Source organism: Hylobates moloch, unplaced genomic scaffold (genome assembly GCF_009828535.3).
Source record: "Hylobates moloch isolate HMO894 unplaced genomic scaffold, HMol_V3 SCAFFOLD_11, whole genome shotgun sequence".
NCBI lineage: Eukaryota > Metazoa > Chordata > Mammalia > Primates > Hylobatidae > Hylobates > Hylobates moloch.
This window is the reverse complement of record NW_026652286.1, coordinates 37784932-37806942: the sequence shown is the minus strand read 5'-3', so window position 1 is coordinate 37806942 and position 22011 is coordinate 37784932. Positions and strand designations below refer to the sequence as shown.

Here is a 22011-nt window from a genome sequence, read left to right as displayed (position 1 = left end):
CGGCAAAAGAAGCAAAAGGCATTTCCTTATTTAGAAAACATGCAAAGTCAATGAACATGAAAAACTGTTCCATTTATTAGTCATCAGGGACATGCAAATGGTAATTACAATGATATGTCCTTTTATAATCACTGGACTGGTAGAATTTAAGAATTCAGAATTTTTAATATTAAAAGTTGGCAAGGATGTGAGGCAATAGAAACTCTCATATATTGCTGTAAGAGTATAAATTTGTAATACCATTTTGGAAAATAATTTGTTATAATCTAACACAGCTGAAGTTGCACATACTCTTGACTCTGATTTCATTCCTATGTATTTATCCAAGAGAAGCTCTTGCACAAGTGCATCAGGAGACATCTATTAGGAATGGTCATTACAACACTGTGTTTAGTTACAACACCATTTTCATTGCCAGGGCAATGAAATATCCTTCAATGGTAGAATGGACTTAAACATCAGTGCAAATAAATAAGCCATAACTTCATGAAGCAACATGTATGAATATTATAAGCTGTTGCTCAATGAATACTTATTTTATCAGTGAATAAACAGGATGATTCCAATCACAAGAAGGTCAAAATCAGGCAAAACTAAACTGAATAATATTTTAAGAGTACATCCTTATTGGGTAAAACTGTAGGAAAAAGCAAAGAAATGATTTAACCAAATTCAGGACAGTGGTTCTAACGGAGAGGAAAAGTGAAAGCAGTTGCAGTATAGCTCTGAAGGACTTCAATGCTCATGTTCTGTTTCTTAAACTGGGTGTTGGGCACACAGATGTATTTTATTATTGTTCTTTAAACAAAACATATATTAATAAATACTATATATTTCATTTCATAGGTCATACAATGACTACTAGAAAACAATGCCAAGTTGAGATGCAGAGTGGGTAGTGATTAGCAAGGTTTACGCACCAGTGTTTCACTAGCAAAAACACACATTACTACATATTATGGATATTCTCAAACAGTCAAACACATATAATATCAAACTTTCACAAAAGAGTGAAATACCTAGGAATACAGATAACCTGGGAGGTGAAAAAATCTCTGCAATGAGAATTACAAAATACTGCTCAAAGAAATCAGAGATGACACAAATAAATGGAAAAAACAGTCCATGTTCAAGCATTCGAAGAATCAACATCATTAAAATGGCCATACTGCCCAGCAATTTACAGATTCAATGCTATTCCTATCAAACTACCAATGTTATTTTTCACAGAATTAGAAAAAATGACCCTAAAATTCATGTGGGGCCAGGAGTGGGAGCTCATGCCTGTAATTCCACCACTTTGGGAGGCTGATGCAGGAGGAATGCTTGAGGCCAGGAGTTTTGAGACCAACTTGGGCAACAGAGTGAGACCCTGTCTCTACAAAAAATAAAAAATTCGCCAAGTGTGGTGGCACATGCTTGTGGTCCAGCTACATGGGAGGCTGAAGCAGGAGGATCACTTGAGCCCAGAAGGTTGAGGATGCAGTGGGCCATGATTGATTGCCCCACTGCACTCCAGCCTGAGTGACAGAGTGAAGATTCTATCTCAAAAAAATAAAATTCATATGGGACCGAAAAAAAGCCCAAACAACCAAAGCAAACAAAGCTGGAGGCATCACACTACCCAACTTCAAACTATACCACAAAACTATGGTAACCAAAATCAGGATGGCACTGGTACAAAAACAGACACATAGGCCAATGGGACAGGTTAGAGAACCCAAAATAAAGCCACACATCTACAACCATCTGATCTTCAATAAAGTCGAGAATAACAAGCAATGAAGAAAGGACTTCCTATTCAATAAATGGTGCTAGGATAACTGGGTAGCCATTTGCAGAAGATTGAAACTGGACCCCTTCCTTTCACTATATACAAAAATAAACTCAAAATGGATTAGTGACGTAAATGTAAGACCTAAAACTATAAAAACCCTAGAAGAAAATCTAGGAAATACCATCCTGGACACAAGCCTTGGCAGAAGCTTCATGGTGAATTCTCCAAAAGCAGTTGCAACAAAATAAAAAATAGATAAATGGGATCTAAATAAAGAGCTTTGGCACAGCAAAAGAAACTATCTAAAGAGTAAACAGACAACCTAAAGAATGGGAAAAAAATATTTACAAACTATGCATCTGACAAAGGTCTAATATCGAGAATCTAAAAGAGACTTAAACCAACAAGCAAACCTAAATAACTCCATTAAAAAATGGGCAAAGGACATGAACAGACACTTCTCAAAAGAAGACATATACATGGCCAACAAGTGTATAAAAAATGTTCAATATCACCAATCATTAGAGAAATGCAAATCAAAACCACAATGAGATACCATCTCACACCAGTCAGAATGGACTACTATTAAAAAGTTAAAAAAAAAAAACAGATGTTGGTGAGGTTGTGGAGAAAAGGGAATGCTTATACATTGCTGGTGGGAATGTAAATTAGCTCAGCCACAGTAGAAAGCAGTAAGAGATTTCTCAAAGAACTTAAAACAGAACCACCATTCAACCCAGCAATTCCATTTCTAGGTATATACCCAAAGGAATATAAATCATTCTACCAAAAAGACAAGTATACCTGTATGTTCACTGTAGCACTATTCACAACAGCAAAGACATGGAATCAAACGAGATGCTCATCAATGGTTGACTGGATAAACAAAATGTGGTACACATACACCATGGAATACTAAGCAGCCATACAAAAATGAAATCACGTCCACTGCAACAACATGGATGGAGCTGGAGGCCATTATCATACAAAATCTAGCAACACACAAGTTAACCACGTAACAAGTCTGCACATGCACCCCCCGAACCTGAAATAAAAGTTGGGGAAAAAAATGCCAAATCTACAACTGCTGACAGGCTATTATATTTCTTTTTTTCTTTCCTTTTTTTTCTCTTTTTTTTTTATTATTGTACTTTAAGTTTTAGGGTACATGTGCACAATATGCAGGTTTGTTACATATGTATCCATGTGCCATGTTGGTGTGCTGCACCCATTAACTTGTCATTTAGCATTAGGTATATCTCCTAATGCTATCCCTCCCTGCTCCCTCCACCCCACAACAGTCCCCAGAGTGTGATGTTCCCCTTCCTGTGTCCATGTGACCTCATTGTTCAATTCCCACCTATGAGTGAGAACATGCGGTGTTTCGTTTTTTGTCCTTGCGATAGTTTACTGACAATGATGATTTCCAGTTTCATCCATGTCCCTACAAAGGACATGAACTCATCATTTTTTATGGCTGCATAGTATTCCATGGTGTATATGTGCCACATTTTCTTAATCCAGTCTATCATTGTTGGACATTTGGGTTGGTTCCAAGTCTTTGCTATTGTGAATAGTGCCACAATACACATACGTGTGCATGTGTCTTTATAGCAGCATGATTTATAGTCCTTTGGGTATACACCCAGTAATGGGATGGCTGGGTCAAATGGTATTTCTAGTTCTAGATCCCTGAGGAATTGCCAGACTGACTTCCACAATGGTTAAACTAGTTTACAGTCCCACCAACACTGAAAAGTGTTCCTATTTCTCCACATCCTCTCCAGCACCTGTTGTTTCCTGACTTTTTAATGATGGCCATTTTAACTGGTGTGAGATGGCATCTCATTGTGGTTTTGATTTGCATTTCTCTGATGGCCAGTGATGATGAGCATTTTTGCATGTGTTTTTTGGCTGCATAAATGTCTTCTTTTGAGAAGTGTCTGTTCATGTCCTTCGCCCACTTTTTGATGGGGTTGTTTTTTCTTGTAAATTTGTTTGAGTTCATTGTAGATTCTGGATATTAGCCCTTTGTCAGATGAGTAGGTTGCGAAAATTTTCTCCCATTTTGTAGGTTGCCTGTTCACTCTGATGGTAGTTTCTTTTGCTGTGCAGAAGCTCTTTAGTTTAATTAGATCCCATTTGTCAATTCTGGCTTTTGTTGCCATTGCTTTTGGTGTTTTAGACATGAAGTCCTTGCTCATGCCTATGTCCTGAATGGTAATGCCTAGGTTTTCTTCTAGGGTTTTTATGGTTTTAGGTCTAGCATTTAAGTCTTTAATCCATCTTGAATTAATTTTTGTATAAGGTGTAAGGAAGGGATCCAGTTTCAGCTTTCTACATATGGCTAGCCAGTTTTCCCAGCACCATTTATTAAATAGGGAATCCTTTCCCCATTTCTTGTTTTTGTCAGGATTGTCAAAGATCAGATAGTTGTAGATACGCGACATTATTTCTGAGGGCTCTGTTCTGTTCCATTGATCTATATCTCTGTTTTGGTACCAGTACCATGCTGTTTTGGTTACTGTAGCCTTGTAGTATAGTTTGAAGTCAGGTAGCGTGATGCCTCCAGCTTTGTTTTTTTGGGTTAGAATTGACTTGGCGATGTGTACTCTTTTTTGGTTCCATATGACCTTTAAAGTAGTTTTTTCCAATTCTGTGAAGAAAGTCATTGGTAGCTTGATGGGGATGGCATTGAATCTATAAATCACCTTGGGCAGTATGGCCATTTTCACGATATTGATTCTTCCTACCCATGAGCATGGAATGTTCTTCCATTTGTTTGTATCCTCTTTTATTTCATTGAGCAGTGGTTTGTAGTTCTCCTTGAAGAGGTCCTTCACATCCCTTGCAAGTTGGATTCCTAGGTATTTTATTCTCTTTGAAGCAATTGTGAATGGGAGTTCACTCATGAGTTGGCTCTCTGTTTGTCTGTTATTGGTGTATAAGAATGCTTGTGATTTTTGTACATGGATTTTGTATCCTGAGACTTGCTGAAGTTGCTTATCAGCTTAAGGAGATTTTGGGCTGAGACAATGGGGTTTTCTAGATATACAATCATGTCATCTGCAAACAGGGACAATTTGACTTCCTCTTTTCCTAATTGAATACCCTTTGTTTCCTTCTCCTGCCTAATTGCCCTGGCCAGAACTTCCAGCACTATGTTGAATAGGAGCGGTGAGAGAGGGCATCCCTGTCTTGTGCCAGTTTTCAAAGGGAATGCTTCCAGTATTTGCCCATTCAGTATGATATTGGCTGTGGGTCTGTCATAGATAGCTCTTATTATTTTGAGATACGTCCCATCAATACCTAATTTATTGAGAGTTTTTAGCATGAAGCATTGTTGAATTTTGTCAAAGGCCTTTTCTGCATCTATTGAGATAATCATGTGGTTTTTGTCTTTGGTTCTGTTTATATGCTGGATTACATTTATTGATTTGCATATGTTGAACCAGCCTTGCATCCCAGGGATAAAGCCCACTTGATCATGGTGGATAAGCTTTTTGATGTGCTGCTGGATTTGGTTTGCCAGTATTTTATTGAGGATTTTTGAATCAATGTTCATCAAGGATATTGGTCTAAAATTCTCTTTTTTGGTTGTGTCCCGGCTTTGGTATCAGGATGATGCTGGCCTCATAAAACGAGTTGGGGAGGATTCCCTCTTATTCTGTTCATTGGAATAGTTTCAGAAGGAATGGTACCAGTCCCTCCTTGTACCTCTGGTAGAATTTGGCTGTGAATCCATCTGGTCCTGGACTCTTTTTGGTTGGTAAGCTATTGATTATTGCCACAATTGCAGAGCCTGTTATTGGTCTATTCAGAGATTCAACTTCTTCCTGGTTTAGTCTTGGGAGAGTGTATGTGTCGAGGAATTTATCCATTTCTTCTAGATTTTCTAGTTTATTTGCATAGAGGTGTTTGTAGTATTCTCTGATGGTAGATTGTATTTCTGTGGGATTGGTGGTGATATCCCCTTTTTCGTTTTTTATTGCATCTAATTTGATTCTTCTCTCTTTTCTTCTTTATTAGTCTTGCTAGCGGTGTATAAATTTTGTTGATCTTTTCAAAAAACCAGCTCCTGGATTCATTAATTTTTTGAAGGGTTTTTTGTGTCTCTATTTCCTTCAGTTCTGCTCTGATTTTAGTTATTTCTAGCCTTCTGCTAGCTTTTGAATGTGTTTGCTCTTGCTTTTCTAGTTCTTTTAATTGTGATGTTAGGGTGTCAATTTTGGATCTTTCCTGCTTCCTCTTGTGGGCATTTAGTGCTATAAATTTCCCTCTACACACTGCTTTGAATGTGTCCCAGAGATTCTGGTATGTTGTGTCTTTGTTCTCATTGGTTTCAAAGAACATCTTTATTTCTGCCTTCATTTCATTATGTACCCAATAGTCATTCAGGAGCAGGTTGTTCAGTTTCCATGTAGTTGAGCGGTTTTGAGTGAGTTTCTTAATCCTGACTTCTAGTTTGATTGCACTGTGGTCTGAGAGACAGATGTTATAATTTCTGTTCTTTTACATTTGCTGAGGAGAGCTTTACTTCCAACTATGTGGTCAATTTTGGAATAGGTATGGTGTGGTGCTGAAAAAAATGTATATTCTGTTGATTTGGGGTGGTGAGTTCTGTAGATGTCTATTAGGTCCGCTTGGTGCAGAGCTGAGTTCAATTCCTGGATATCCTTGTTAACCTTCTGTCTTGTTGATCTGTCTAATGTTGACAGTGGGTTGTTAAAGTCTCCCATTATTATTGTGTGGGAGTCTAAGTCTCTTTGTAGGTCACTCAGGACTTGCTTTATGAATCTGGGTGCTCCTGTATTGGGTGCATATATACTTAGGATAGTTAGCTCTTCTTGTTGAATTGATCCCTTTACCATTATGTAATAGCCTTCTTTGTCTCTTTTGATCTTTGTTGGTTTGAAGTCTCTTTTATCAGAGACTAGGATTGCAACCCCTGCCTTTTTTTGTTTTCCATTTGCTTGGTAGATCTTCCTCCATCCTTTTATTTTGAGCCTATGTGTGTCTCTGCACGTGAGATGGGTTTCCTGAATACAGCACACTGATGGGTCTTGACTCTTTATCCAATTTGCCAGTCTGTGTCTTTTAATTGGAGCATTTAGTCCATTTACATTTAAAGTTATTGTTATGTGTGAATTTGATCCTGTCATTATGATGTTAGCTGGTTATTTTGCTTGTTAGTTGATGCAGTTTCTTCCTAGCCTCGATGGTCTTTACAATTTGGCATGATTTTGCAGTGGCTGGTACCGGTTATTCCTTTCCATGTTTAGTACTTACTTCAAGAGCTCTTTTAGGGAAGGCCTGGTAGTGACAAAATCTCTCAGCATTTGCTTGTCTGTAAAGTATTTTATTTCTCCTTCACTTATGAAGCTTAGTTTGGCTGGATATGAAATTCTGGGTTGAAAATTCTTTTCTTTTAGAATGTTGAATATTGGCCCCCACTCTCTTTTGGCTTCTAGAGTTTCTGCCGAGAGATCAGCTGTTAGTCTGATGGGCTTCCCTTTGTGGGTAACCCGACCTTTCTCTCTGGCTGCTCTTAATATTTTTTCCTTCATTTCAACTTTGGTGAATCTGCCAATTATGTGTCTTGGAGTTGCTCTTCTCGAGGAGTATCTTTGTGGTGATCTCTGTATTTCCTGAATCTGAATGTTGGCCTGCCTTGCTAGATTGGGGAAGTTCTCCTGGATAATATCCTGCAGAGTGTTTTCCAACTTGGTTCCATTCTCCCCATCACTTTCAGGTACACCAATCAGACGTAGATTTGGTCTTTTCACATAGTCCCATATTTCTTGGAGGCTTTGTTTTTTTTTTATTCTTTTTTTCTCTAGACTTCCCTTCTCGCTTCATTTCATTCATTTCATCTTCCATCGCTGATACCCTTTCTTCCAGTTGATCGCATCGGCTCCTGAGGCTTCTGCATTCTTCACGTAGTTCTCGAGCCTTGGCTTTCAGCTCCATCAGTTCCTTTAAGCACGTCTCTGTATTGGTTATTCTAGTTATACATTCGTCTAATTGTTTTTCAAAGTTTTTAACTTCTTTGCCTTTGGCTTGAATTTCCTCCCGTAGCTCAGAGTAGTTTGATCGTCTGAAGCCTTCTTCTCTCAACTCATCAAAGTCATTCTCCATCCAGCTTTGTTCTGTTGCTGGTGAGAAACTGCGTTCCTTTGGAAGAGGAGAGGTGCTCTGCTTTTTAGAGTTTCCAGTTTTTCTGCTCTGTTTTTTCCCCATCTTTGTGGTTTTATCTACTTTCGGTCTTTGATGATGGTGATGTACAGATGGGTGTTTGGTGTGGATGTCTTTTCTGTTTGTTAGTTTTCCTTCTAACAGACAGGACCCTCAGCTGCAGGTCTGTTGGAGTTTGCTAGAGGTCCACTCCAGACCGTGTTTGCCTGGGTGTCAGCAGCAGTGGCTGCAGAACAGCGGATTTTTGTGAACCGCAAATACTGCTGCCTGATCATTCCTCTGAAGTTTTGTCTCAGAGGAGTACCCAGCCGTGTGAGGTGTCAGTCTGCCCCCACTGGGGGGTGCCTCCCAGTTAGGCTGCTTGGGGGTCAGGGACCCACTTGAAGAGGCAGTCTGCCTGTTCTCAGATCTCCAGCTGCATGCTGGGAGAACCACTACTCTCTTCAAAGCTGTCAGACAGGGACATTTAAGTCTGCAGAGGTTACTGCTGTCTTTTTATTTGTCTGTGCCCTGCCCCCAGAGGTGGAGCCTACAGAGGCAGGCAGGCCTCCTTGAGCTGTGGTGGGCTCCACCCAGTTCGAGCTTCCTGGCTGCTTTGTTTACCTAATCAAGCCTGGGCAATGGCAGGCACCCCTCCCCCAGCCTCGCTGCTGCCTTGCAGTTTAATCTCAGACTGCTGTGCTAGCGAGACTCTGTGGGTGTAGGACCCTCCGAGCCAGATGTGGGATATAATCTCCTGGTGTGCCGTTTTTTAAGCCCGTCGGAAAAGCACAGTATTAGGGTAGGGGTGACCCGATTTTCCAGGTGCCATCTGTCACCCCTTTCTTTGACTAGGAAAGGGAACTCCCTGACCCCTTGCGCTTCCCAAGTGAGGCAATGTCTTGCCCTGCTTCGGCACACGCACGGTGCACTGCACCCACTGTCCTGCGCCCACTGTCTGGTACTCCCTAGTGAGATGAACCTGGTACCTCAGATGGAAATGCAGAAATCACCCGCCTTCCGCGTTGCTCATGCTGGGAGCTGTAGACCAGAGCTGTTCTTATTCGGCCATCTTGGCTCTTTTTTTTTTTTGAGATGGAGTTTCACTTTTGTTGCCCAGGCTGGTGTGCAGTGGTGCAATCTTGGGTCATGGCAAACTCTGTCTCCCAGGTTCAAGCGGTTCTCCTGCTTCAGCCTCCCGAGTAGCTGGGATTACAGGCATGTACCACCATACCTGGCTAATTTTGTATTTTTAATAGAGATGGCGTTTCTCCATGGTGGTAAGGCTGGTCTCGAACTTCCGACCTCAGGTGATCCGCCCGCCTTGGCCTCCCAAAGTGCTGGGATTACAGGCTTGAGCCACTGCACCCGGCCTATACTTCTATTAACAAACACTTACATATGTATAACAAACACTTCATACAATTTGATATAACTAGGTAAGATACTATTTTAAATTCTACTTGCAAAAGCAATTATCCAGAATATTTGGAAATTACTGTGGGTCTTTTCTATACACTTAGACAGATATAACTGGGATAAGTATAATAAAGACTTGCAGAAAATAAAGAGTGTTACTTAAGGAATTTCCTAATCTGTAACAAAAGTTGTTTTAAGAGAAATGAAACTTAAGGATTGGAATCTAGAATTAGTTATTTGATCTAATTAGATTGAAAAGCATTGATAAGTTTTTTGCCAGCAGTTAATGAGAAACTGGTAGTCCATGGCATGCAATGGCAAAACAATTAAATAAATTATCACCTATGGACAACTATAATCAAGTGCCTATAGATAATCAAATAGTTACTGCCATAAAATATTTTAGTTCAAATAAGAACAATGGAGTTAGTCCATTGTTTTAAAGTGTGCTAGAGAATTTGGAGAAAGATCACAATAAGCTCAGGCTTTAGATTCCTATCACAAGTTTCAGGTAAGGGAACAGAAAAATGTCTATGACTGCTCTAAAAGATAAATCAAGTAAGATATAGCAGCTGCAGTGTTGAGATGTCTAAATATAATATACAAAGTCTAATGTTTTAGCTGACTCAGCTAACAAGACACACTGAGTTCACAACCTCACAGGTCTTTTAGGTTAAATTAGATGCTGACAGGGAAGAAGAATGTGGTGACTATGTACTGTCAATTTAGCTAAGCTGGTACTACATTACCTCTAGTTCCTTTCTCTGTATGGTGCTGTTAGTGTCACTTTGTGATTGGAAGGTGGAAGTGAAGCGGCATCTATGCTTATGCTCAGAGGTCAATGTAGGGTCAGGTACTCTTGCAGCTTGCTCATACTGTCACTAACCAAACAGATGCTCAACATCACTACCATTAGGGAGATGCAAATCAAAACCACAATGTGATATCCAGTTCACATACATAAGGATGGCTACTATTAAAAAAAAAAAAAATCAAGCGTTGGTGAGGATATGGAGAAACTGAAACCCTTGTGCTGGTGGGAATGTAAAATGATGCAACTACTACGCAAAACAGTATGACAGTTCCTCAAAAAATTAAAAGGAGAATTACCATAAGATCCAGCAATTCTACTTTTGGCTGTATACTCAGAATAACTGAAAGCAGGAGCTTGAAGAGATGTTTGCATACTCATGTTCATAGCAGCATTATTTACAATAAGCAAAAGGTGACAGCAACCCAAAGTGTCCACTGACAGATGAACGGGTAAACAAAACGTGGTATATACACACAATGGAATATTATTTAGCCTTAAAAAGGAAGGAAATTCTGACATATGCTACAATATTATGTTAAATCAGCCAGTCACAAAAGAACAAATACTGTATGATTTCATTTATATTAAGTACTTAGGGTAGCCAAATTCATAGACACACAAGGTAGCATGGTGGTTGGCAGGAGCTGGGGGCAGGGGGAAATGGGAGTTATCATTTAATAGATAGGAAGTTTCAGTTTGGGAAGATGGAAAAAGTTATGGAGATGTATGGTGGTGACATTTGCACAACAATAAATATACTTAATGCCATTAAGCTGTATACTTAAGAATAGTTAAAATAGTAAGTTTAATGTTATCTATATTTAACCACAGTTTTTAAAAATCCAACTAGAGTTCATTGATTCTTTAAGCACTTCTGTACTTTCTGAAATAAAAAGATGTTCAAGCCCTTCTTATATTTTCCTTGCCCTACTCCTGATGCTAGCCATTTCTTCAAGAATTCCTAGTTCCTTTAGTAGACTCATATTTAGAAACCAAGATCTGGACACTAGACATGCTCATTGCTATAGGGTGTCTCTGTTGCCAGACTCTCTCAGAACAGAGCCAGGAAATATATGTATGCATTCCTAATTCCTCCCCTCATATACACATAGACATATACCCACATTTCCACCTGTTATTTTAGTATTTTTAAAAAGACAAGCATCATTAGCTTAAATTCACCCAAAACCATATGATTCATTCTAGCTTTCTCCTTTTCCATATTTGTACTCACTTCTCTATCTGTGAAAACTTGCCTACCATTACCCTCAATAGATTTACTTATTTGCTTTGTCTTCTGAGGATAAACAATATCCTGACTTCACTAGGCCACCTATACTACCTCATTTAAACTCAATGTTTATAAGTCCCAGCTACTATTTGGCTGCCATTACTTCTCTCCCTGAGCCTGTTTAATGGTGCCTGGACAAGGAAAGAAAGAAGGAAAGAAGGGAGGGAAGCAGAAAGGAAAGGCGGGAGAAAAGAAGGAATGGGAGGGGGAGAGGAAAGGCAGAAAGCACAATTTCTAAAAAATTTTACTTTTTAGTTGTTTTTTGCTGATGAAAATAAATGCTATTGATTTTTATAGGCTAATCTTATATTTGAAAACCTAACTGAATCATCTTATTAGTAAAAATAGTTTGTTCTATCTGATACATTTTCTAGGTAGAGGATCAGAAATCTGATTTTCTATCTAAAAATAATGACAGCTACTGACACACTAATAACATTGTTAATAGTGTAATAGTACGCATCTTTGTCTTGCTCTAATTTTAAAGGAATGCATATAAAGTTTCTTCATTAACTACAAGGGTTGCTGTAGGTTTTACCAAACATGGAAGCTCTTTTCTAATAATAGCTTCTAAGAACTTTTAAATAAATAGTATTAAACTTTATTAAATGCCTTTTCTTAACTGACTGAGATAATCATAATTTCTTTCCTTTAATCTATTAATGGGGTGCATTACACTGAAAGAATCCTAGGTTAAACTCTACTATATTATGACGTTTTACTTTTTTAATGCACTACTGGATTAGATTAGCCAATATTTTTCTTAAGAGTTCTGCATTTACATTCATAAGAAAAAGGGGCTTTTTTCCCTTTCTTTATATTGTATCTATCTGATTTTGGAATCAGATTTACTCGAGATTCACGTTTTATTAAAAACATAATGCTGACTGACAAAAGACATAAACAGAATGAAATACATAATACACCATTTACACAAATTAAAATACACGTGTACTAAACAATATACATTTTTCAAGGACACCTGCATAGCAAATATATTGAACACATTAAAATATCCACAATGTATACATACTTCAAAACATCATGTTGCACATGATAAATATACAACTTTATCTGTCAATTTAAAAAGCACATTTAAATGCTTGAGGGAGATTAGGAGCATAATGCTGACAAAAATGAACAAATAAATAAAAGAAGGAAGGGACCTTGCAGGGATCAAAGATGATAATGTGTTATGAACTGGAGAACCAGGAATGCTTCTCGTAAGCAGGGATTAAAAAAAAAGTGTCCTGAGATCATGAAATTCAGAGAAGCAGACACTTTAGAGGGCATTTAGTCCAACCTCCCTGACAATGTAGAAATCCTTTATAGCTTTCCTGACAAATGACTATAAGAGTGTTTGATGGCACACTGTATGAGATGGGGATGGCATTTCTACAAAGCTGCCCATTTCACTGTTGAAAAGTTTCAAATGTTAGCTCTGATCTCCCTCTTCCCAAACTTAACAAATCAGAACATCTGATGATGGGACCCAGAAATGAACATGAAAAGTTTTAAAAATGACTACTCCAGATAACAGGACACTGATATTTCAACTCTAGGTATATATCAAATTTACTTGTGGGACATTAAAAAAATACAGATGTGTAAGCTTCAGCTATGGTGATTGTAACTCGGCAGTATGAACATTTGCACTTTAAATATATCAATGACACTACTGTCCGCTGGCACAATATTGACCAGCTGTATGTAAACTTTAAGTTCACTTTCAAGCTAGGTCATGAATTATCAACATGTCCGTCACCATTCTCTAACCTAGAGATGACTGTGCACAAAGACATAAAGGTGAATAGAGCTTGGCTCGGGTTGATGATTAGATTATAGCCAAGAAAGGCGCAAAAGCTACTGGCCTGTAAAGGGACAGAAACTCAGTACAGGGACTAAAATTCAAACCAGCTGAGGTAAGCAGCTACTTACAATACCTTCATTTATTAATTCATCAAATTTTTAGTGAGAGACTACTCCATGCCAGACAAAATGGGAAATACAGATGTCAACAGGCAATATCATTATATATGGTAAGTGCTACTGCAGGATCATGGTGGATAGCATAGGGGAAGTACAAGATGAAGTAGAGGCACAGAGTGGCTACCAATCCAGGCTTCATGGGCTGAGGAAGGCTTCCAGAAAGAAATGACATCCAAGCTGAAATTAAAGGATGGGTAGGAGTTGGCCAAGGGAAAGGAAAGATTGAGGGAGCAGGGAGGAGAAAGGAAAGGGGGAAGAAACAGTGTTCCAAACAAAGGCAATAGATGTGTAAGGCCTGGGGACTGACAGCAGTGAACGATGAGACTGTAGATATAGACAGGGGCCAAGATAAGATCAGAATTTACTATGAAGGCAAAGGATTTTAAATTGTGAAGTGACAAGATACAACTTGAAATATATGAGTATCACTTTGGTGAAATGGAGAACAGTTATGTTATAGAAATGGGTCAGGATGGAGGTAGGGTAACCAGTTAAGAAGTTGGTGCAGTAGCAGAATAATTTAGGAGAGGAATTTAGGCTTGAGATTTGGAAGGCAGAAGCAAGAGATGGTAATGCAGATGAGTAAGACTGCCTAGGGAGAATTTTAGACTGAGAAAAGATCTAAAGATGGATCTAAAGAGGCAAATGAAAATACCAGATTTTCATTTAGAATTCATCGCTTTAATTTACTAGTTGTGTGATTTCAAAAATGTACTTAATTTCTTTAAGTCTATTTCCAGAGGGCAACCATGATTGTGGCTTACCCAGTTTCATGGACAAATAAAAGCTGAGATTATCTGAGGCAGTACAGAATGATACAGGCACCCAAGAAGGAAGAGGATAGGACAATTATAAATGCTGACTGGATGGTTCTTTTACAATAAAAAATGGAAAATGAAAGAAGACTGGGGGAACAATGGTGGGGAGCAGCAACTGACTTTGTTTGATGGTCCCTTCTGTTCAGGTCATTCCCTGAAAGGAGAAGTAAACCAAAGAATGACAAAAGAAAATAATGTCCACATGGATGAAGCTTGTTGAGTGACAGCTTCATTATAGTATGCCCTGGGAGAGCTGTTCTACTTAAAAACGTCAACCTCCACATCCTTAATAAAGTGTTTTTCTCTTTGGCTGGTCACATTTCTCAGAGAACAGTTTTACAATCTCTTGCCTGGAGGGTAGGCTGCCAGAGTTCTGGAAGCTAAAGGGGGAAAGCCCACTGGCATTCTCAATACTTGGCATTCACATAACCTCCTTGTCTGCAGCAAGACAGAATTTCCCTCAACCAGACCTAGTATCTTCCAGGCCAATGACAGCCTCTCTCTCATAAAAATAAATACATAAACAAACAAACATCTAATCTTCTGCCATGGTAAAGAAGAGGCAGCTGGCTGTTTATATGGAATTAAAAAAGGAACTGGGAGGGGAATCCAACAGAATCTTAAGCAGCTTTCAGCCAATCCTCTATTTTTATGTTTTAGCCTCACCTTGTCCTTCTGCTCGCAGAGATACATGATGTTACTAATTCCTGAGCCTTTTGGGGTTTTGTAAACTGGGCTGCTTCAAGACTTTTCCCGCTGCTACTTGGGAAAAGGCTTTCTTGGGTCTGCTAAGTAAAGATCACTCATTTATCAGCTTTCTAGTTTCTAAGATGTTGCTGTTGTCTCCTGTTTTGCCTGTGGGTTTATGTATTTTTTTAAAGTGGTTTACTTTTGTTTTAATGGGGTTTTGGGTGGTAGCAGAGATTAATGTACATATGCAATCTGCCTACTTTAACCATAGGTTACTCCATCTACTGTTCTCATCTCTTCTCCAATCACATTTCTACACTATCCTCACTAATATGGAAATATTCTTCAGTTTTCAAAAACACAGGCTCTTTCCTGTATATCAAAACCACAATATGATACCACCCTATTCCTGCAAGAACGGCCATAATAAAAAAATAATAGATGTTCGTGTGGATGCAGTGAACAGGGAACACTTCTACACTGCTGGTGGGAATGTAAGCTAGTACAACCACTGTGGAAAACAGTGTGGAGATTCCTTCAAGAAGTAAAAGTAGAACTACCATTTGATCCAGTAATGTATCTACCCAGAGGAAAAGAAGTCATACCAAAAAGATTCTTGCCCATGCATGTTTCTAGCAGCACAATTTGCAATTGCAAAAACGCAGAGCCAACCCAAATGCCCATCAGTCAATGAGTGGATAAAGAAACTGTGGCATATTGGGTTGGGCACGGTGGCTCACGCCTGTAATCCCAGCACTTTGGGAGGCTGAGACAGGTGGATCACAAGGTCAGGAGTTCAAGACCAGCCTGGCCAAGATGGTGAGACTCCATCTCTACTAAAAATACAAAGATTAGCCAGGCGTGGTGGCGTGCACCTGTAATCCCAGCTACTTGGGAGGCTGAGGTAGAGAATTGCTTAAACCTGGGAGGCAGAGGTTGCAGTAAGCCGAGATCACGCCACTGCATTCCAGCCTGGGCGATAGAGCGAGACTCAAAAGAAAGGAAAAAGAAAAAAAAGAAACCGTGGCAGATATATATGATGGAATACTACTCAGCCATAAAAAGGAATGAATTAATGGTATTCACAGCAACCTGGATGATACTGGAGAGTATTATTCTAAGTGAATAAGGATTACTTTATTCTTTTTCCAGTGTTCCAGCTTGACACAAAACTTTCCGGTTCAACCAGATGGCCAAGACTTATAGAGGCCAAGGGTGTACTCACAAATCTGACTGTCCCAACTGCTAACTGCTCAGGGCTTGGTTTTCTCTATTTGTCCTTTTCTTCAGAGTATAAAGAGGTATACATTAGAGATTTTCTTTTCTTCTTAGGAGAAACAATGTACCAAAATAATGGTTTATATTTGTTTGCAATTTTCTGAGATCTATTTCTATGTTAGTGAGAAGATTCCTCATAGTATATGCAATTTAACATAATGCTGGACATAGAAGACTTCACTGGGTTTTAAAATTATAATTTATTTTTAAAAGATCTTAGCTAGGATGCAGACACATAAAAAGCTTTAATTGTATATTTGACAAAATAAAAAGTTAAGGCCATGATATTTTTGGAGAGATTTTTAGTAATCTCAGTTTCAAAAAATACCAAAATATGGCCAGTTCTTTGAAATGAAATGATAGGTAGGAATAGTCTATAACCTCTATGAAACAGTGCTGTAAAAAATTACATTGGCATTGAAATAACCTGATAAACAGCCTTTTGGCAGTACTCATGTTCCATTTAATTTTCCTTTGTGGACAGTAAAGACAGAAGAATAACTTCTAGGTCATGAAAAGTAAAAATTACCAAAGTTTTTGAATCACTACCTAAAAATTAGTTCATTTAGTTAATGTTTCTTTCTTAAAACATCAACACAGATGTTTGGCCACTCTGCCTTGAAACTCTATGCTTTTGTAAAAAAATGTTCAGGATGTCATGTTAAATCCCTGTTGATAAGTATGTTGTTGCATCAAGAATATAAATACTAACAAATCCCAAGCGGGTGACACATTAAACAAATAACACATTAAAGTAAGAACATCACATGTAAGCCCATTCATTACTGCGAAGGGCCTCCATATAATGTTCAACAACAGCATGTGCTTGATGAAACACAGGATCTCTTTTTATGTATACATGAAATAGTGAATTATAAAATATTAAGTGTCCCTGAATCCAAATGTATTTGTTTTTTTTTCAAACAACTCCTGAGTAAATCAACTGTATTTGAAAGCTGCAAAAAAAACTCCATGTCTTTTTGTTCCTAGAAATATGATTATTCAAATGAAAAATATTTGTAGCCTAAGGGTATCTGCTATTCTATAAGTGCCATAATTTGCAAATTCTAACATTAAGTTTACAGAAAGCCTTAACAGTTCTTCAGCTAATAAACAGCACAGAAAGTACTAATAGCAAAAAACTCCAAAATGGTTTTTGTAATTTTAATACCAATTATTGGGGAATCAGGAAATTACCTGACTTTAGGACTTCTAGAGACCTTAATCTGTTAATTATATTCCTTTATCCTCTATAATAATGGTAACAAAGTAACTGTAATAAAGTAACAAAAGACAGGGCCTTTTTTTTTAGGGCAAGTTCTTCTCATAGGATGCTAAAATTTCCTTTCTAAAAAACTGAGGACTTTTTTCAAATTATAAAAGTAATACATGCTTGTTATGTATCTTATATAATGTAGTTATATGTGTATGTTTCAAGCAGAGAAGGGTTTAAAATGGAAATCAAAACTCTTCTAATCCACATCCCAGAGTTAATCATTGGTATCTCTCTTATCAGGATAATCTTAACAGGGTTTAGTGTAAATATCCTTCCAGATTTTTACTATCATATACATACATATATACATACATACATACATACATACATATAATTTTAGGTCAAAAATAGATTCATATCTGCTTTATGTAACTTCCCTTTTGCCTACTTAGCAATATATAAGAAATTTTTCCGTATCAGTACATATATAGATCTACTTGTTTCTATTTAGTAGCTGAACAGTGTTCTAAAGTATTATATCTACTGTCTCATAAAGAATGTATATCCAGTAAAAGTGAATCATCCCCTAACTTGTCAATTAACTTATACAATCTACAAAATGTTTGAAGTGAGTTTGAGAAGATAAATATGTCCTGTAAAAAATCTAACAGCAGTCAGTACCTTAATATGCATAAGCTATAAGGTTATGAAGAACGAGGTAATTTTCTTAAATATTTTGTTTCTTATTACCTTAGTTTAAAAAAAATACTTTTACCACGTATGTTTGTATCATTAGATTAAATATCCTTAAATAGTATATAACATGCACTTGAATTTTGTAAAGTGGAACCATATTATAGTTGAATTGTCCTTTTTTTTCTCCTTTTTATTTTTCTGTAACTCATGACAGTGCTGAATTGTCTTTTTATTTTTGTACAGAATTATCTCCTTTAAGATTCATCTACATTATCCCCTGTAACTGCAGTTCATTTATTTTCTCTGATATATACTATTCTAGTGTAAGAAGATATAAGTTATCCATTCTAGTGTTGGTTGGCATATGAGTCATTTCAAGTTTTCTGCTATTTTGAACAATCTTGCCATTAACATTTTTGTACATGTCTCTTGATGTATGTGGGCAAGAGCTCCTCTAGGAATGAAATCACTAGGTGATAGAGTATGCTTCATATGCAGCTTTATAAGATAATGACAAATAATCTTATTTCTCAGATCTTATTAAATTTTCTAAAGTAGCTATACCAACTTACACGTTCACTAGCAGAGTTTATACACTCTATTTGTTCCATACATTTGTTTGATAATTATCAGACTTTTTAATTCTTGCCAAATAGTGAGTGTAAAAGGCTCTCCTTATAGTTTTAATTTGCATTTCTTTAATTATTGACACAGATCATCTTGTTATATACTTATCATCCAAGTGGGTTTCCTTAAATCTTTTTTTTTTTTTTTTGGAGATCTTATGTTAGGCTGATTTATAAGTGCTGCTCTGGGCAGTTACAAAATTTGTTTATAGTAAGGAGTTGTTTGACTTTGAGCATACTGTACATGGCGATTAGAAGTCATCATGGCAAGAGAAAACCACAGCTGGCCCCCTGAAGCAAACACAAAAACCAGAGAATGGTAGGGGAAATGTAGAGATAAAGGTGGGGTTTGTTTCTTATTACAAAAGAAAAAAATAACTCCTCAGTAGTCTTAACAAAAGAATGGAATATTTCACACTGGGAGAAAAGACACTGGGATACAAAATTTCAAGTGTTTTGACTCTAGCCTTGTCCCCATATCCTCCAAAAGCAGAGGTAGAAGGAGACAGTTAAAGCAAACAAGCAATTCTGTAAAAATTACTTAGAAACTCTACAGATTTGATTAAAATCTAAACTTCTATTTTGTTTTTTAAAAATTTAATATATCAAAAGTCCTGCTTTAGTGACATGTTATTCTCACCAGAAAATAACCCCAATATTCCCTCTGTCAGTAACATGCTCAAGTTGACCAGCTAACTCTTACCTCTAAACCCATGTGGACAAGTATATGTCTTTTAAACCAAAGCCATGGGGATCAAGTGACTGCTAGTAACATGTCATCTGTTAACTGACCAGTATTTGTCTTCTCCAGAGGGTGGGCAGGGCACAGAAACCCTAGAGTGGTCATGAGGGACTAACCGCAAATCAACAACTTTCCAAGCACCACTTCCCTCACTCCTTACTCAAAAGGGGCTACTTGATTTCTGTCTAGACTATTTGCTTCAAATTTGGTACCCCGTGACCTGTATGTTGTTTTTCCCTTAGCAAAACACACATAAGCCACAAAACTATATATATATATATAATCTTTTTGTTTTTACTTTTTTTTTTTTGAGACAGAGTCTTGCTCTGTCGCCCAGGCTGGAGTGCAGTGGCGTGATCTCGGCTCACTGCAACCTCCACCTCCTGGGTTCAAGCGATTCTCCTGCCTCAGCCTCCCAAGTAGCCGGGACTACAGACGCCTGCCACCATGCCCGGCTAATTTTTTGTATTTTTAGTAGAGTCAGGGTTTTGCCATGTTGGCCAGGATGGTCTCAATCTCCTGACCTCGTGATCCACCTGCCTTGGCCTCCCAAAGTGCTGGGATTACAGGCGTGAGCCACCGCACCCGACCCTTGTTTTTACATTCAAATATAAAAATACTACTCTGTTTTGTGTGATAAATAGAGGACCAAGCAAAAAGAACCTTTTCTTCTTTTAAGGTAGGGATATCCATCAGTTTATACTGAGCTTTGTGTTCAGAGGAGGGCATTTCACCCCAAGCTAGGCTAGTCCCACACAAGCAGGAGACCAAGAGCATTCTCCTCCCTGATCCCCAACCCCTACCTTCTCTCTTAATCCCTACTTTTAGTAGAAAGTTGGTTATAACCTTTTAAGAAACATTTCTACCACAAAGGGAAATCCTAACCTAACCAGAATAAGTCAGGTCTTCCCCTCTCAGGTACCTCAAAGAAAAAATTCCCCTCCTTCAAACATGCAGTCTGTTCTGATAGCTATGCTTACTGAACAGGCATACCCCATTAAATGGAAGCAGTGGTTATGTTTCACCACCCACCTCCCCACTAATGTACTAAAAAGCTTCAGTGACAGGGAAAAAAAAAGGAGGGTAAAGATGTAAAGAAATTAATAATTTGATCCCTTTATCCCAGCCAAACAAAGAAAGCAAGATTAACTGGGCACAAGGAATTAAAAAAAACCTTCATATTCCATCCTTTCAGTTACAATTAGGACAACTGGGAGAGGGGAAGAGTTGGAGTCGGATGAAGAACTAGGAGGGGCTTGACAGCTGGAGGTCTAGTTCACTTAGTTTTTGTACTGGAAGGGCTCAACTCTGGTTTGAGAAGACACAGGCAGATGAGGGCTTCTGTCACCGAAAATGGGTCACAGTCGGCACAGAGGCAACGATCTTCAAAGTAACCCTTCTCCTCCTGGCCAACAGTCTGGGGAATGTGTATGCTGACACTATGATGAGCTATACGAGCAGAAAAGTCGTTGATGTTGGAAGCTTCATGGAATCCAATTAGGTGCCAGGCCTGGCACAAATGAGGATGTGGTACTGCTGTCACTTGCTTAATTTCTTGATGGCCTCTTCGATGTACTTCAGACCATTCTCCTCCCGCATGGCCTTGGTGCTAATGTTGGTATGGCGGCCTGCACCATTCCAGTTCCCAGGAATGGGCTTAGGATCAAAGGTTGCTATCACTCCAAAGTCTTCACATACACGATGCAAGATGAAACAGGTCACCCAGAGATGATCTTCCACGCTGATTCCTTTACAGGGTCTGATTTGGAATTCCCACGAGGCAGACATGACCTCAGCATTAGTCCCTGCAATCTTGACTCCAGAATACAAGCAGGCCTGGTAATGAGCCTCCACAATGTCCCTGCCATAGGCTTTGTCTGCTCCCATACTACAGTTAAGATGGACCCTGGGGCTCAGGGAATCCCCTGGAAGGCCAAACAAAGGGGTGCCCATCTGTCCCCATGAGGTTATATATTCCTGCTCCATGCCAAACCAGGAGTGCTGGTTGCTCACCATGTCCATTATCCGTTTACAGGTGTGCTTCAAATTGGTCTCTGCAGGCTTTCGATTGCACTTGAAAACTTCACAGAACACCAGCTTGTGGAGGTCCTTGTGGAAGGGGTCCCAAAACATGGCAGCAGGCACGAGATACATGTCACTGTTGGAGCCTTCAAAGTACTAGAGCCATCAAAATTTTACTCAGGTAACTCTTCCACACACTTGGGCTCACTTGCAGTGCAGTCTTGCTTCAGTACCATCGATTCAGATACACATGGCCTGGACTTTCTCACCCTGAGGCAGGGACATGTACAACTGCTTGATGCCTCTGCTTAAGTGGGAGCTTGCTGAGGTGGTCATGGTGGAAGGTGTTCTGGGCACTGAGCAGGCGGGTAGGTAAAGGTAGGCTGTGAGAGTGAGGTGAGGACAGAGGAGGGGAGGCCACTGTGCTGCTCAGGAACTCTGCTCTTCTCCCATTCTCGG

The 22011-nt window shown here is 38.7% G+C and overlaps 1 protein-coding gene and 1 pseudogene across 4 annotated transcripts in view; both read right to left on the bottom strand.

Moving 5' to 3' along the window:
- SBF2 (SET binding factor 2) overlaps nucleotides 1-22011 on the bottom strand; it is a 513021-nt gene that overhangs the window by 167753 nt on the left and 323257 nt on the right. The window lies entirely within an intron of this gene.
- On the bottom strand, nucleotides 20811-21897 carry LOC116476524 (glutamine synthetase-like; annotated as a pseudogene).